The sequence below is a fragment of the Orcinus orca genome, chromosome 16 (genome assembly GCF_937001465.1).
Source record: "Orcinus orca chromosome 16, mOrcOrc1.1, whole genome shotgun sequence".
Lineage (NCBI taxonomy): Eukaryota > Metazoa > Chordata > Mammalia > Artiodactyla > Delphinidae > Orcinus > Orcinus orca.
In genome coordinates, this window is record NC_064574.1 from 4,035,818 (window position 1) to 4,049,560 (window position 13,743).

Here is a 13,743-nt window from a genome sequence, read left to right on the forward strand (position 1 = left end):
TAAATATTTCACGTTTGGATTCTGCAGCGCTTGTCAGCATTACAGACCACAGGCAATTAAGAGTCCAAGCCCGGGAAGCCTGTTGTTAATAATTCTGTCATTATTCTCAATTTTCAGCACCACCACACATGAAACACACATTTCCAATTTCTTCAAAGGTGCTAAATGGCTTTTGCACCGTGTAGTAAAAGTTTACCGTCAGCCAAATGGCTGCACAGCGGACCCGTGGTCCCCAGGCCCCGGGCTGTGATAACTACTGGCTTGGCCTGACCCGCTGGGGCGACACCCTTTCTCAGTGTTTCATTCTCAGGACGGGTGAGCTGGACCACGGCAGCCGTCAGGCACACTCAGCCCTGCTGGGCGTCGCTGTCCACCAGGATTTCACAAGGCCCAAAGCACAGGATGTGAACAGGAAACCACTCCTTCCTGCTGGGGCAACACCCCAGAAATGGATGGAGAAAGCCAGTGACCAGCCTCTCTGTTGGGGTCGGAGTCGAGAGGAGGGAAGTGAGTCGGCATCTGAGGCAATGTCTGCAGAGAGCGCGAGTAGGAGGGCGAGTTCAAGGGGCCAGGCTGCAGAGGCTGCAGGGCTGCATTTCCTTTTCAGGGCGAGGAAGCCTTGAACCAGAAATCAGAGCTTTTAGGAGTGGTGAGGAGGCCTGGATGTAGACGGCGGGCGAGCCCTGCCCTGATGCTGTGACAGTAACCAGCTCCAGGTGACGGCTACGTGCCTGCATTTCACACCCACCAGCCAGCCTTCTGAGCTCCTTCCTAGAGTGACTCTTCTCCTGAGACCCCCGTGGGCCGCCCCCGTTAGTAAAACGGGACACGACACGGAGAGGCCAGGAGCTTGAGACGAGGCCCTGAGGATGCCGGGGGGCTCTCCCCACACGGGTGAGTCACGGTGCCCCTTTTGCGTGATGCTGCGAAGAGTGAACGTGGTGACTTCACCGAGTGGGGCATCTCAGAGGAGAGTGGAGGGGTGGGCAGGTGAAGGGAGCAGATAAGTGGAAAGGGGTGACCCAGCAGAGGGAGAAGTTGTGACATAGGATGCCCTGTGCCAGGAAGGGCCAGGGTACATCTGAAGGACAGAATGACTGACAAGCATGGGGCGTCAAGGGCCACATGGAGGGGCCTGGTGGGCAGGGCCACGGGCGGGGCAGCATGGAGGGTTTTGAACAGTGTGCTGTGAAGAGAACATGGTGGCCTCACCTGGTAAGTGGGGGTGGGGTGGGGGGGTGAGAGCCCCACCTCCACAGGGAGAAGCCCAGAGCATCTGTGTTCACAGGATGTTCTACAGGACATTGGGCCCCACAAGCCTGCCCCAGAAGCCACCTGCTGGGGAGAGGATGGGGGACCTCAGGGACAGGTGGAATTCCCCCTGAAAACACACACACACACACACACACACACACACACACACACACACACACACACACACACACACACACACACACACACACACACACACACACACACACACACACACACACACACCTAGAGCAGCCCAGCTGGGGCTTGTGTGTCTCATGCCAAAGGCTTCATCTAGTTACAGTATCTCAGCTCCCACCAGCACAAACATTTCATAACTGAGTCCATTTAGTGTGGTGGTTAGCATGTAATGACTTGTCAATAAATGCTCACCAAGAGGTACTGATGAGACAGAGATAGGATAAGACATTTAACAGCAAGCAAAACATCCAGGAGACACAGCCAGCGCCCTCCTCACCTCCCCCCAGACTCAGAGAAAATCAGGTTTACAAAGCTTCTTGGTTTGAAACGACCAAGGACCCTCACCAAGCAACACTGGCCTCCCTGTGGACATTCGTACAGGTGGGACACAGGGGCACGTACTGACGATATAACCCAGCAATTCTGCATGTCTGAAGCAAAGGTAAATATTTCTTCCTAATTTTTCTGACTATAGAAGTAGTATATTCTCTAGGCATAAAATTTAGGATTTATAGAAGCATATAGAGAAGAAACCCAGCTGTTGAGCAGTAACCACTATAAATAGTTTGATCTCTTTCTTCCTAGCCATCTATGCTCAGACAGACATTTTATTTTTGCAAAACATGGGGATAATATAGAAAACTTATACTCTGATTTTTCTTCAAAATTTTATTTTTAGTATTTTAGCATAATAATAATATATTTTAACACTTTTAGTGGCAGTGTATTATTCCGTTTACCTGGATATACCATAATGGACCCCCATTGTTTGGTTTAAGGTGCTTCCAAGTTTTCATGTACCTAGTTTGGGGAAAGTTCTCCTTCCAACAATGGCAGGCTAGGGTCTCTGAACCAATCCTCTCATTTAAAAAATAACAAAATCTGGCACTTCCCTGGTGGCACAGTGGTTAAGAATCCACCTGCCAATGCAGGGGAAATGGGTTTGAGCCCTGGTCCGGGAAGATCCCACATGCTGCAGAGCAGCTAAGCCCCATGCGCCACAACTACTGAGCCTGCACTCTAGAGCCTGAGAGCTACAACTACTGAGCCTGTGCTCTAGAGCCCTCGCATGGCAACTACTGAGCCCACGTGGCACAACTCCTGAAGCCCACGCACCTAGAGCCCGTGCTCCACAACAAGAGAAGCCACCACAATGAGAAGCCTGCGCACCGCAACAAAGAGTAGCCCCCACTCGCCGCAACTAGAGAAAGCCTGTGCACAGCAACAAAGACCCAATGCAGCCAAAAATAAAATAAAATAAATAAAATATGAGAAGAAATGAAAGAAATAGAAAATTTAAAAAATAATAAAATCTGGACAAAAATTTTAAAATACCCGTTTGAAGATATCAAGGAGTTAACATATTAGTGAGAATGAGGGGCCAAAATCCCAGCCCATGAAACAGGAAACCAAATATTTGAATAAATGAATGAATAAATGGATGAATGAGTCAATGAATGAATGAGTGAATGAACAATCTGACAAAGAAGGAGCAAATGGGTCGAACCTGCAGGGCCTTTTGGCAAAAAGCAGCAGCTGCTCGGGCTCCATCTCTGTCTCTCAGCAGCCAACCCGTCGCTCATCTTGCTCTCCTGGAAGCTGTGTGTGCAGAGAACAGTGCTTGTTTGTGCTGCTCTGGGTGTGTTTGCGTTTAGAATCATGAAGTTTACTCAGTTAAGAAATAGAGTGGAAAGGAGGCCTCTGCTTGACAGACAAAACAAAGCAAGGAGAGGGGAGAGGGTCTAGGGCAGCTTCCTCCTGCTCTCAACTTTAAAGAAATAACCACTTTCCCTGCATCCTGTTGGGTGGCAATGAGTTTCCTGGCCACATCCCTTTTCCTACAAGAGCTGCACTATAAGTCTGTGTGTACATGTTTACAGCTAACCTTGTGGAGCGTTATGTGAATTTATTTAATCCTCACAACAATCCTGGGAGGTAGGAACTGCTGTTGCCATATTATAGAGATGGGAACACTAAGACCAGAGAGGTGATGTGACTTGCTCATGGTCACACAGCCACAGGTGGCAGAGCCTGGATTTAAACCCTGGCAGCCTATGCCCTTGATCACCAGAAGCCTCAGAAACCAATGTGATGATTTCTAAAGAAATTCAGCACAGATCTGCCAAATTGAATCAGCCTGCTATTTCCAGGGACTGTAAGTGCCGTGGGTTTAATTTAATGAAACCTATTATTGGAAAAGATATACCAAGATATTCATTTCTTAGATAATGGGAATAAGGCTGCAATTGTATGGTGTTGTTTTGAATCGGGGTTGGCCCCTCTGTGAAGAGAATAGCTGAGATGAACAGCAGCTTGGAGGCTGCAGGGGGCTTGGGGTCCTGGAGGGTGTGCAGGTCTATCGGTGTCACACCAGGAAGGGAGTGCCAGAACCGCCCCTCACCAAGGGCTCAGGAAGCTGAGCTAAAAGGCTCCCTAAGATCCCTTCTTGCTCGAAAATGATGTGACCAACTCTGGCCGTCTCTCCGGGGGCTTCTTGCTACCTGTGTGGGGTGGCAGACAGCCCACATGGCACTGAGCTGGCACCCACTTCTTCAGACTTGGGGGCTAGTGTTAGTCTCCCTTCCTGTCCCTTGTATCATTGCTGTCATTCATTTCACTTATACATAAGCACACAAAAGGTTATGTAGAGAGATACACATGCTTGAATACATTGTTGCTATTGTGTTTTTAAATAAACTTATTTTCTAGATCAATTAATAATCAAAAGTTTTTATTTTACCTTCACCTCTGCCTTCTTTGATGCTCTTCTTTCTTTATGTAGATCTGAGTTTCTGACCTACATTATTGTCCTTCTCTTTAAAGAATTTCTTTTAACGTTTCTTGCAAGGCAGGTATACTGGCAACAGATTCCCTCAATTTCTGAGAAAGTCTTTACTTCCTCTTCACTTTTGAAAGATAATTTCACAGGGAACTGAATTGTAGATTGGCGGGTGTTTTCCTCTCAACACTTTAAACCTTTCACTTCACTCTCGTGCTTGCACAGTTTTTCAGGAGAAGTTGGATGTAATTCTTATCTTTGCTCCTCTATAGGTATTGTGGTTTTTTCCTTTGGCTTCTTTCAGGATTTTTTCTTTATTTTTGATTTTTCTGTAGTTTGAAAATGATAAGCCTAGATGTAGTTTTAGGGGCATTTCACTGTGTTCAATGTTCTCTGAGTTTCCCGGATCTGTAGTCTGTTACCTAAAACTAATTTGGGAAACTCTCAGTCATTGTTGTTTTAAATATTTCTTCTGTTTCTCTCTCTCTTTCTTCTTCTGGAATTCCCGTTACGCGTGTGTTACACCTTTGGTAGTAGCCCCACAGTTCTTGGATATACTGTTCTGGTTTTTTTTTTTTTAATCTTTTGTTCTCTTTGCTTTTAACTTTGGCTGGTTTCTGTTGAGAGATCTTCAAGCTCAGAGATTCTTTTCTCAGCCATATCCAATCTACTAGCAAGCCTGTCAAAGGCATTCTTCATTTCTCTTAGTGTTTTTGATCTCTAGCGTTTCATTTTGGTACTTTCTTAGAATTTCTCTCCACTTACATTGCCCATTTGTTCTTACATGCGGTTTACATTATCCATCAGATCTCTTAGCATCTTAATCATAGTTGTTTTCAGTTCCTGGTTTGATAACTCCAGTATCCCTGCCATATCTGAATCTGGTTCTGATACTTTCTCTGTCTTTTCAAATTGTGTTTTTCGTCTTCTGGCATGCCTTGTAACTTTTATTTATAAGTGACTATGATGTACCAGGTGGCTAAAAGGACATGCTCTAAGTAGGCCTTTGGTAAAATGGTGAGGAGTTGGAGGAGGGGAAGGGTCCTTTAGCCTATATTCAGGTGTCAGTCTTTTAATGAGCCTGTGCCTCTGGGCTGTGAATTTCACAAGTGTTTCTGATTTTTTTTCTTCCCCTTAGGTGGGACAGAATGGCTGTTGTGAGCTGGGAGTTGGGCATTTCCCTTCCTCCAGGTCAGTTAGGGGCTGGTAAATCCCCAGGTGGTTAGACTCTGGTGAACTCGTTTCTCCCCGAGGGCAGGCCTGATTAAGAACTGAATGCTCTGGTGTATTTCAAAATGGTTCCTTTTTCCCTCCCCTGCTGGAAGCCAGAGTGAGTCCACGATCCCCACCCCTCACCCCGCCCATGCTCACTGTGGAAACATGGCCAAGCTCCTCCAGGTAAAATTCACACAAGTGTCGGGGCCCTGACACAGGTACTCCTGGAGCTTCTCTCTCCCAGGCTTGTTCACACTGAGCTTCAGCAAATCACCAGAGTTCAGATTTCCCGACCCCAGTGCTGGCCTCTGCGGAAGTTTCTGCTCAAGTAAGTTGTGTTTCTTTGGATTTGCCTGTCAGTATCTCCAGTTTGGGGGGCAGCAGTTTGCCCTGTGACCTCACTTCTCTGACAGATAGAGGAAGAGCCGGTGCTTTTTCAGTTTGTTCAGCTTTTTACCTGTTCTTAGGATGGAGTGGCGTCTTTCAGCTTCTTACATGCTGGGCCAGAAACCAGAAGTCTCTAATTATATTTTTCACATCGTATTTTTATGGTTTCCTCCCATTCATGGCAGGTGTTATTAGTTTTCCATTTAGAAGATGTTTTTCCATTTGGAAGGTTTACTTTTTAAGTACATTTATTTTAAGGGGAAAAAAATAACTATTGTATTTTTTAATGAAGAAAATAACAGGACCAGCGTTCCACAAACAGCAAAGATCTTGAAGGTGGTATTTGAACGACAGAAGTTGGGGAGGCCGGAGATAATGGATGTAGCGCAGCAGGAACACAGTAAGTGTGCTGTAAAGCAGAGCTGTTGTCATTATGATCATTAGCCCTGGTTAGCTGGCCCAGGGAGAGCAAAGGAGCCGGCTTGTGCTAACCCACTTCCAGCCACCGCCCTCTGGAAAAAGAGATTGGCTCTGAGGGCAATGGGGATAACTACACAGGGGACCTGAGCCACTGTGCCTGGTGGTGATTCATTGCCTCCTCTCCATGAAGCTTCCAGACAACCCCTGCTGATGGTTGTAATCAAACCATCAACTTGGGCTTCCCTCCAGCCACAAAAAAAAGCCCCTTATGGCTCAAACAGGTGCTCCTTGGGTTTTAGACCACGAGCAAATTAACGGACTAATTCATCCCCGCTCCTCTAAGAACAATATTTCAACGCTGTCAATAGCCACAAACTCCCCACTGGCAGACAAGACCACCCACTGCTCAAGAGACCCCAGGAGGCAGATGACATCCTTTGCCTGTGATTGTTCAGTGGAGTCCTGGGGTGCCAGACCCAGAGATGGGACAGTCGGCCTCAATCATCCTCAACCCCATCTCCAGGGTGGGACTTCTCACCTGACAGGCTCAGCCCCAGCCAGTTCAGCCCTTAGCCATGTCAGCCACTAGCGGGAGCTAGAGACGCATTCAGAACACACCTGGACAGGGGATCAACAAAGCCTGGTTCTCGTGATACGTGAAAACAAAATGGTTTTATTTACATGAAGACAAAAATGAGTGAGGTCGAAGCCAGCAATGCGAAGTATGGCTTGGACTGCGGCTGAAGGATAACCATTCCCTGATCCAAAATGTCAACATCACTGCCCATCGTGCTCCTAAGAGAGCTGTGTGCCTGTGAGTCATGAAAGGATCTTTTCATTATTATTTTTAAATGTGCAGGAGTCACTGTCTCAGTTATATGAGGACACCATTGAAGTGACGAATGGACAGGAAGATAAGAACAAAGCCGAGGTCCTGGCTAGGTACTGAGAGAAAGGAAAGCATGGGAGGAGGGTGGAGAAACGGAGTAGAAAGGGGGAGAGAGGAAGGAAGAAAAGAGGAAAGAAGGACAGAGATAAAGTATTATCAGGACCCTCTGGATTAGAAGTGACAAAATTGGATTAATAGAAAGTGCGAGGATATTGAACTCATGGAATGGAGAAATCAAAAGATGCATAGGCTTCAGGCAAAGCTGGATGCAGGAGTCGAAACAATGTGTCAGCACCCAGTCTCTCCATCTCTCAAATCTGCCACATGTCCAGTAGGCACCATGGGGCAATGCTGGCCACAACCCACTCCATGGCTCCATCACCCTGCAGCCCAGGGACCCAGGGAAGGAGAGAAACCCAGCATCTCTATCAACCCTTTCAAAAGATTCCCATTGGCTTGCTTGGGTCACATGCTCACCCCTGGGCCAATCACTGGGTCCTGGAACAATGGGACACTCTGATTGGCCAGGTTGGGGCCAACCAGGTTAACAGTCCCACCAGAAACCGGCAGAGAAGAGGAGGGAAGTTCCCAGAAGGAAAGTGTTAGACAAGACAGGAAGGGAAGAGGGGGAAACTAAAATTTCCAGGACAGTTACTCTGTCCAGTTTAATCCTCTTCATAAGCCCGCCGGGTAAGGCATTTTTACCCCCATTTTCTTGATGAGAACATTAAAGCAGTGTCACACCTCGGCGCTTCAGTTCTGCAGACATATCAGGTGGTAGGATTGGACAGTTGTGGATGGTTTCATGAGGCCCCAACGCTCCACCACACTACTCAGGAATAGTCCTGTTCATGGGCCCCCCGGGCTGCTGGCCAGTCAGGCGGCGTCCTGCGCTCGAATGCAGCCCTTGGAATCTTCAAAGGACTTTCGTTACTAAGGATTCACTCACTGAGCCCTACCATATGCCAGGCACTGTGCTAGGTGCTGGAGACACACAGGTGAGTAAGGGACAGTCCCAGCCCTCGGGGAAAGGCAGGCAATCTGGAATGTTGGAAACAAACATTGGTAAAAATATCCTTAAGAGTCAAATCTGGGAAGGCCTTAACTGTGGGGAACCCTCCAGAAATTTACTTAATCCAGGAAGTCAAATTTTTTGGCTAGCAAAAACTTTACCTCTTTGGGAATAAATATGGGAAGGTGGGGAGGGGGTTCTTTGTTATGGCTTTGGCTTTCTAGGGCGGAAATATTTCTTAACTGCAGCACACATGTTTCCTGAATACCTGGACAGCAATCCTCCAGCCCCTAGAACCACCCTGTCCTTCACCATCCAGTTTCAATAACCCAAGGCTCAACATCACGCATTTCTCTGGTGAATTCAGTCCTCTCCAGAATACTTCTGAGGATTCTAAGAAATTGGGAAGGAGGGCTTATACTTTCTGACAGTCACCTAACCTTTCCTCTTGCTTCTGTCCAGTACCCTTAATGTCTTTGTCATAGTTGGGGCCCATGCACTGCTGCATTTTGCCCCAAACTTGAACACGGTCTCTTTTTCTTTACCCAGTACACCACCCCACCAAGGCTCAGGCAGAGTTACTGGACATAAAATTGCAAAATGGTTTGGCATAGGAGGAACATGACAAAGGCATACGATACCGCAAAACGGGAAACAGCTGAAAACCGGGTGTCAGAGGATACCGGCACAGTAAGCCAGCCTCATCCTATCACAGGAGCTCCTAACTGCTGTCTCCCCCACCTCACACACATGGGGTCCTGTTTTCCCAGGTCCACCAGCCCCACTTCCCTGGTGTCCCATGCCCCACCTCAAATCTTCTGTCTCTGGGGCCTCCCCAAAGAATTGCATTTAGGAGCCAGTGCTCAGAGGACCAGGAAGTGTAAGCTACAATAGGGAACATTGCCATCCGAGAGAGTGAAAAACATTTCTAATTGGAACATGGGGGACTCACATTTATCTTATTCTTCGGAATAACGTGGCCAAGATGTCCCCATTCCAGGCAACACCCTGTATTTTGCTTCTCGTGACAAATAAACCCAACAAAGAGTTTTCTCAGGCAGTGAATTTTCCTTCCACTTCCTAATGCAGCCAGCATAGATTATGCGCAGTTTTTAAGGAGGACCATCTCCTGGTCCTGTTCCACTCTCAGAGCAGATCGCTGTGGCTCTCCACTTCCACGCTGGGAGAAGTTTGGAAGACCTCGAGCCAGCCTTTTATGGGGGGAGGCTACCGAAGAAGCTGCTAATCCCCTTGATCTTGGTCACAAGTCTGTCATCTTCTAGGTTGTTCTTCTTGGCAGATAATCAAAATGTGCTAAATGTTAAAACGACTTTCACTTTGGTGTCCAGCAACTTGTGGGTTTGGTAGAACCTCTTCAGAAACCAGTAGGGGTAATTTGTTTCCTCTCTCTTCTGCTATTCAAACATGACTCTAAAGTCTGGCCCCAAAGTAGAGATAAAACTCAAGTGTGTGTTATGCTTTGGACCCAGAGGGATGTGGCTGGGTAAATAATGGGTCCTTGTCTTGACGCATGCTATAACCTTGAAATAACCAGATTGCCAATGCAGGAAGAGAAAACTCAAGACAATATATTTTGGGATTAAACACAGTAAACTGTCCTGCCCTTGTCGTGGAGGAGAAGGGTTCCCTGGAGTGGGGGCCACGTTCCCATCCCGCACATAGTCAGCTTCTGGGTGGCCACAGACATTGTGCTTTCAGGGAATGAAATCAGACATCTCATTCAGTCGCGGCTGTGCCCCCGGATGGGAGAACAGCCTACTGGGGAGTCTTCCCACATTCGGTTACAAAGTTGAAATGGTATTGTTTTCCAACAGCTGTTACTGTGCTGCCCAAACCCCTTCCTCCCTCAAGTCAGTTGGGTTTCTTAGCTTTTCAGTCACTTTCAGCAGTTCCAACAACTTTACTTGGCTTCTGAAGATTCCGTCCTGTTCCTTTTTTTTTTTTTACATCTTTATTGGAGTATAATTGCTTTACAATGGTGTGTTAGTTTCTGCTTTACAACAAAGTGAATCAGTTATACATATACATATATTCCCATATCTCTTCCCTCTTGCGTCTCCCTCCCTCCCACCCTCCCTATCCCACCCCTCCAGGCGGTCACAAAGCACCGAGCTGATCTCCCTGTGCTATGCAGCTGCTTCCCACTAGCTATCTACCTTACGTTTGGTAGTGTATATATGTCCATGCCTCTCTCTCGCTTTGTCACAACTTACGTCCTGTTCCTTTTAAACTTTCATTTTCCTAAAGAAATCAAAGCTTACCCCACTGGGGCTGATGCTAGAACCTCTGCTCTAGCAGCTCATCTTCCTGGGACACTGCCCTGCCCCCTGGGAAGAGTTGGGAAGCCTGCCTGACCCCATTCCCCATCTTCAGCGTGCATCGGACTTTCCAGGAGGACTTGTTAAAGTACTGACTGCTGGCCCTGATTCAGTGGGTCTGGGGATGGGGCCTAGGAATCTGCATCACTAACAATTTCCCAGGTCACACTAATGCTGCTGTCCAGGGACCATGGAGAAAAGCCATGTCAATAGTTCTATACTAGCTCTGTGGCTTTTAGACTTTAAGAAATATAATGTGAGTCCTGTAATATAAAATTTTCTAATAGCTGTGTATTTTACTACAATTCAAATGTTTTCTAATAGCCACATTTTAAGAAGTAAAAGGAAATAATGAAATTAAATTTTAAATATGCTTTGTTTATCCCAATATACCCAGTACATCTCAAATATATCATTTCAGCATGTGACCAGTAAAAAAGTGACTAATGAAATCTTTTCCCTTCTTTTATACTAAGTCTTCAAAAATCAAGGGTGTGTTTTGACTGCAGCACAGCTCAATCAGCTCTCACATACCAGGTGCTCAGGAACCATCTACCATCCCATGGCTGCTTTCCTGCAGTTCCAAGACCTCCCCTTGAAAACTCAGAAGCTGCTCTTGCAGAAAGCTCTCCTTGCACCCCTCCTGCCTTGAACCACTTCCCCCAGTGCCTCAGTGTGAACCCACTTTCTCTAATCTAGTGCTGGCCACACACTGGAATCACTCGAGGAGCTTTAAAACATCCTGATGCTGGGACCCTCCCCCTCCCCAGGTTCTGATTTCAGTGGTCTGCGGTGCAGCCTGAGCAAGGAGATCACGTTAACTCTCTCCAGGTGATTCTGAGGGAATAAAATGAGGGAATGGGCACGGTCAGAAGGATAAAATTCCGGCCGGCAAAAGCATTTTGTTTGGTTAACAGTTTTCAAAAACCAAATTTATTTCTAATTTTTTTCTTAAAAAAAAAGGAAATTTGACCTAAAATCTCAAAATTCTAGTTTCTCCTGAAAAATTAGGAGATCTGGCATCCCCAGGCCCATGTTTCCTACTTTCCTGTTTGATTCTCTAATGATGGTCAATTTCCCCATTAAAATGGAAGTTCTAAGAAGGGAGAGACCCTGCCTTATTTGCTCTTATTACCCCAGAGTCAAGAATTGGCCTCTGCACATAGTAGATTCTCAATTATGTTGGATGAGTGAATGAGAACAGCAAAATGTAGTGTCAGACTTCCCGAGTGTTGAATTGTGTCTTCCAAAAAGATATGCTCAACTCCTAACCCCGGTACCAGTGAATGTGACCTTATTTGGTTATAGAGTCTTTGCAGGTGTGATCAAATTAAGATGAGGTTATACCAGATTGGGGTGGGTCTTAGTCCAGTAACCAGCATCCTTGTATGGGGAGGGAGATTTGGACACAGAGAAAAAGACACAGACGAGAAGGCCATGGGAAGCTGGCGACAGAGATTGGAGCAATGTGTCTACAAGCCAAGAAACACCAAGGACTGCTGACACCACCACCACCAGAAGTAAGGAGAGAGGCCTGGAGCAGATTCTCCCTCAGAGCCCCAGAATGAACCAACCCTACAGACACCTTGGTTTTGGTTCTGGCCCCCGGAACTATAAGAGAATTCAGTCCTGTCATAGGTACCCAGTTTGTTGCAGCAGCCATAGGAAACTAACCCACAGGGGTTACCGTACTAGTTAGGAAGATTTGAAACAGGCTGATGAGGATTACCAGCCATGGCAGTGGGATAAGCAGAGTGTCACAGGCACAGTACACAAACTGAGTGTTCTAGCTTAACCATCTGCTTCTGTGAGAATGCTTATTATGGCTTTTCGGCTGTGCATAAGGAGAGGATGTTATTAAAAATTAAGTAACCCTAATGTATTGGCAGAAAGACAGTTCTAGTAGCACTGCCTTATCCTTGAGGATAGCAAAGGAGTCACTAAAACTGACTAAAACCTTAAAAAACTTGTGTTCTGAAGGTGGCAGGGGCCCGGGGGCGGGGTGGGGGGGGTGGGTGGGGGGGGATGGGAGCTAATTTCCTGTTAACCCCATAAGAAATCTACGAGAAAGCAGTAGCACCGGTCAAGAATTGCTGAAAAATCGAAGCCAGAGCTGGAGAGGGGAAAAGTCTTCTTTCTGTATAGGAATCTTATCTATTTATATCACAATATGCTCAATTTCATAAGATACAAATACACTCAAGAAAATCACCTTTTTATCTTCCTTGTAACGATTATTTGTGGATCTTTATCTCAACACAGTCATCTTTACCTACTTATAACCTACGCACAGTTGTGATTTTGTATTGTGTGTTTGGCATTTAAGATGTTTCTGTATGCTCATTAGTGTCTAAGAGTAAACATCTTGTACATGTAATTTCAAGTAGCCATCATGTCAATGCCCTGGGGTGTGTTTATCCACGGATGTAAGTCTCAAGGCTATAACAAAAGGCTGAAAGCCCTTTACAAGTGCAGAAAATATCCATGACATTTCCTTTTAACATTGTGATTCTGAGTCCCCCGGAAATTCTCAGCATCTTGCCAAAGAATAAATAGCACATAGGCCTCTCAGGCATCTTACAGAACTAAAGGTCTCAGATGTAGCTTTTAGGATAATAAATGGAATATAGAATAATAAACATAAAACAAACATGTGGTTCCTGTTTTTAAGTGGAAGGATTACAGTTGGCACAGATTTAGAGCCAGAAGTCAGGGTGATTAAGGAGCAGAGCGTTGCAGCACAGTCATAAATTATGGAGGAGCCTGTGAAAATGCTGCTTTTGAGAAAGCCAATTTGCTTGCACAAAAATTTAAAAATGTATGTTGGAGTCCCTGAAGCAGATGAGTTCAGTACTAGTAGCCTCACCGCATCCTTTGTCTCGTAGGGAGAGAGGAGAGAGCTGAACAGGAGTAGACCCGGGGCCCAGGCCAGCATCTTACGATGCCAAGTGGGACCACTGTGGTGGCTGCCGGTGAGAGGGCAGCAAGTCTGCTGGGAAAGAGGCCCAAGGAGGCACATACAGCAAAGTAAAGGAGACCGTGTGAGCTATGAGGAAGCGGGGGGTGGGAAGATGGCTGCGTGAAGCTGCCAAGGCCCTAAGACACCCGTCTGGTGAAGCAGCCTCTGCTCTGGACTCTGGGTCCACAGAGGGAAGAGACGACCGGCTGGTGGCACAGTCAAGTCGACACCTACCGGGACTTGAATCTGGGCTGCTCTGCTTCCAGGCTCAGAGCCTGCCAGCCAGGGAAC

At 46.6% G+C, this 13,743-nt stretch overlaps 1 protein-coding gene across 1 annotated transcript in view; it reads left to right on the forward strand.

The window, feature by feature from the left end:
* The first annotated feature begins 559 nt into the window (after positions 1 to 559).
* The window catches only part of CDH26 (cadherin 26), a 40,510-nt gene continuing 27,326 nt past the window's right edge, over positions 560 to 13,743 (forward strand). Inside the window, 3 exon segments of the mRNA XM_049699161.1 lie at positions 560 to 894; positions 5,370 to 5,774; positions 6,126 to 11,324. The gene's annotated coding sequence lies outside the window, so the exon portion shown is untranslated.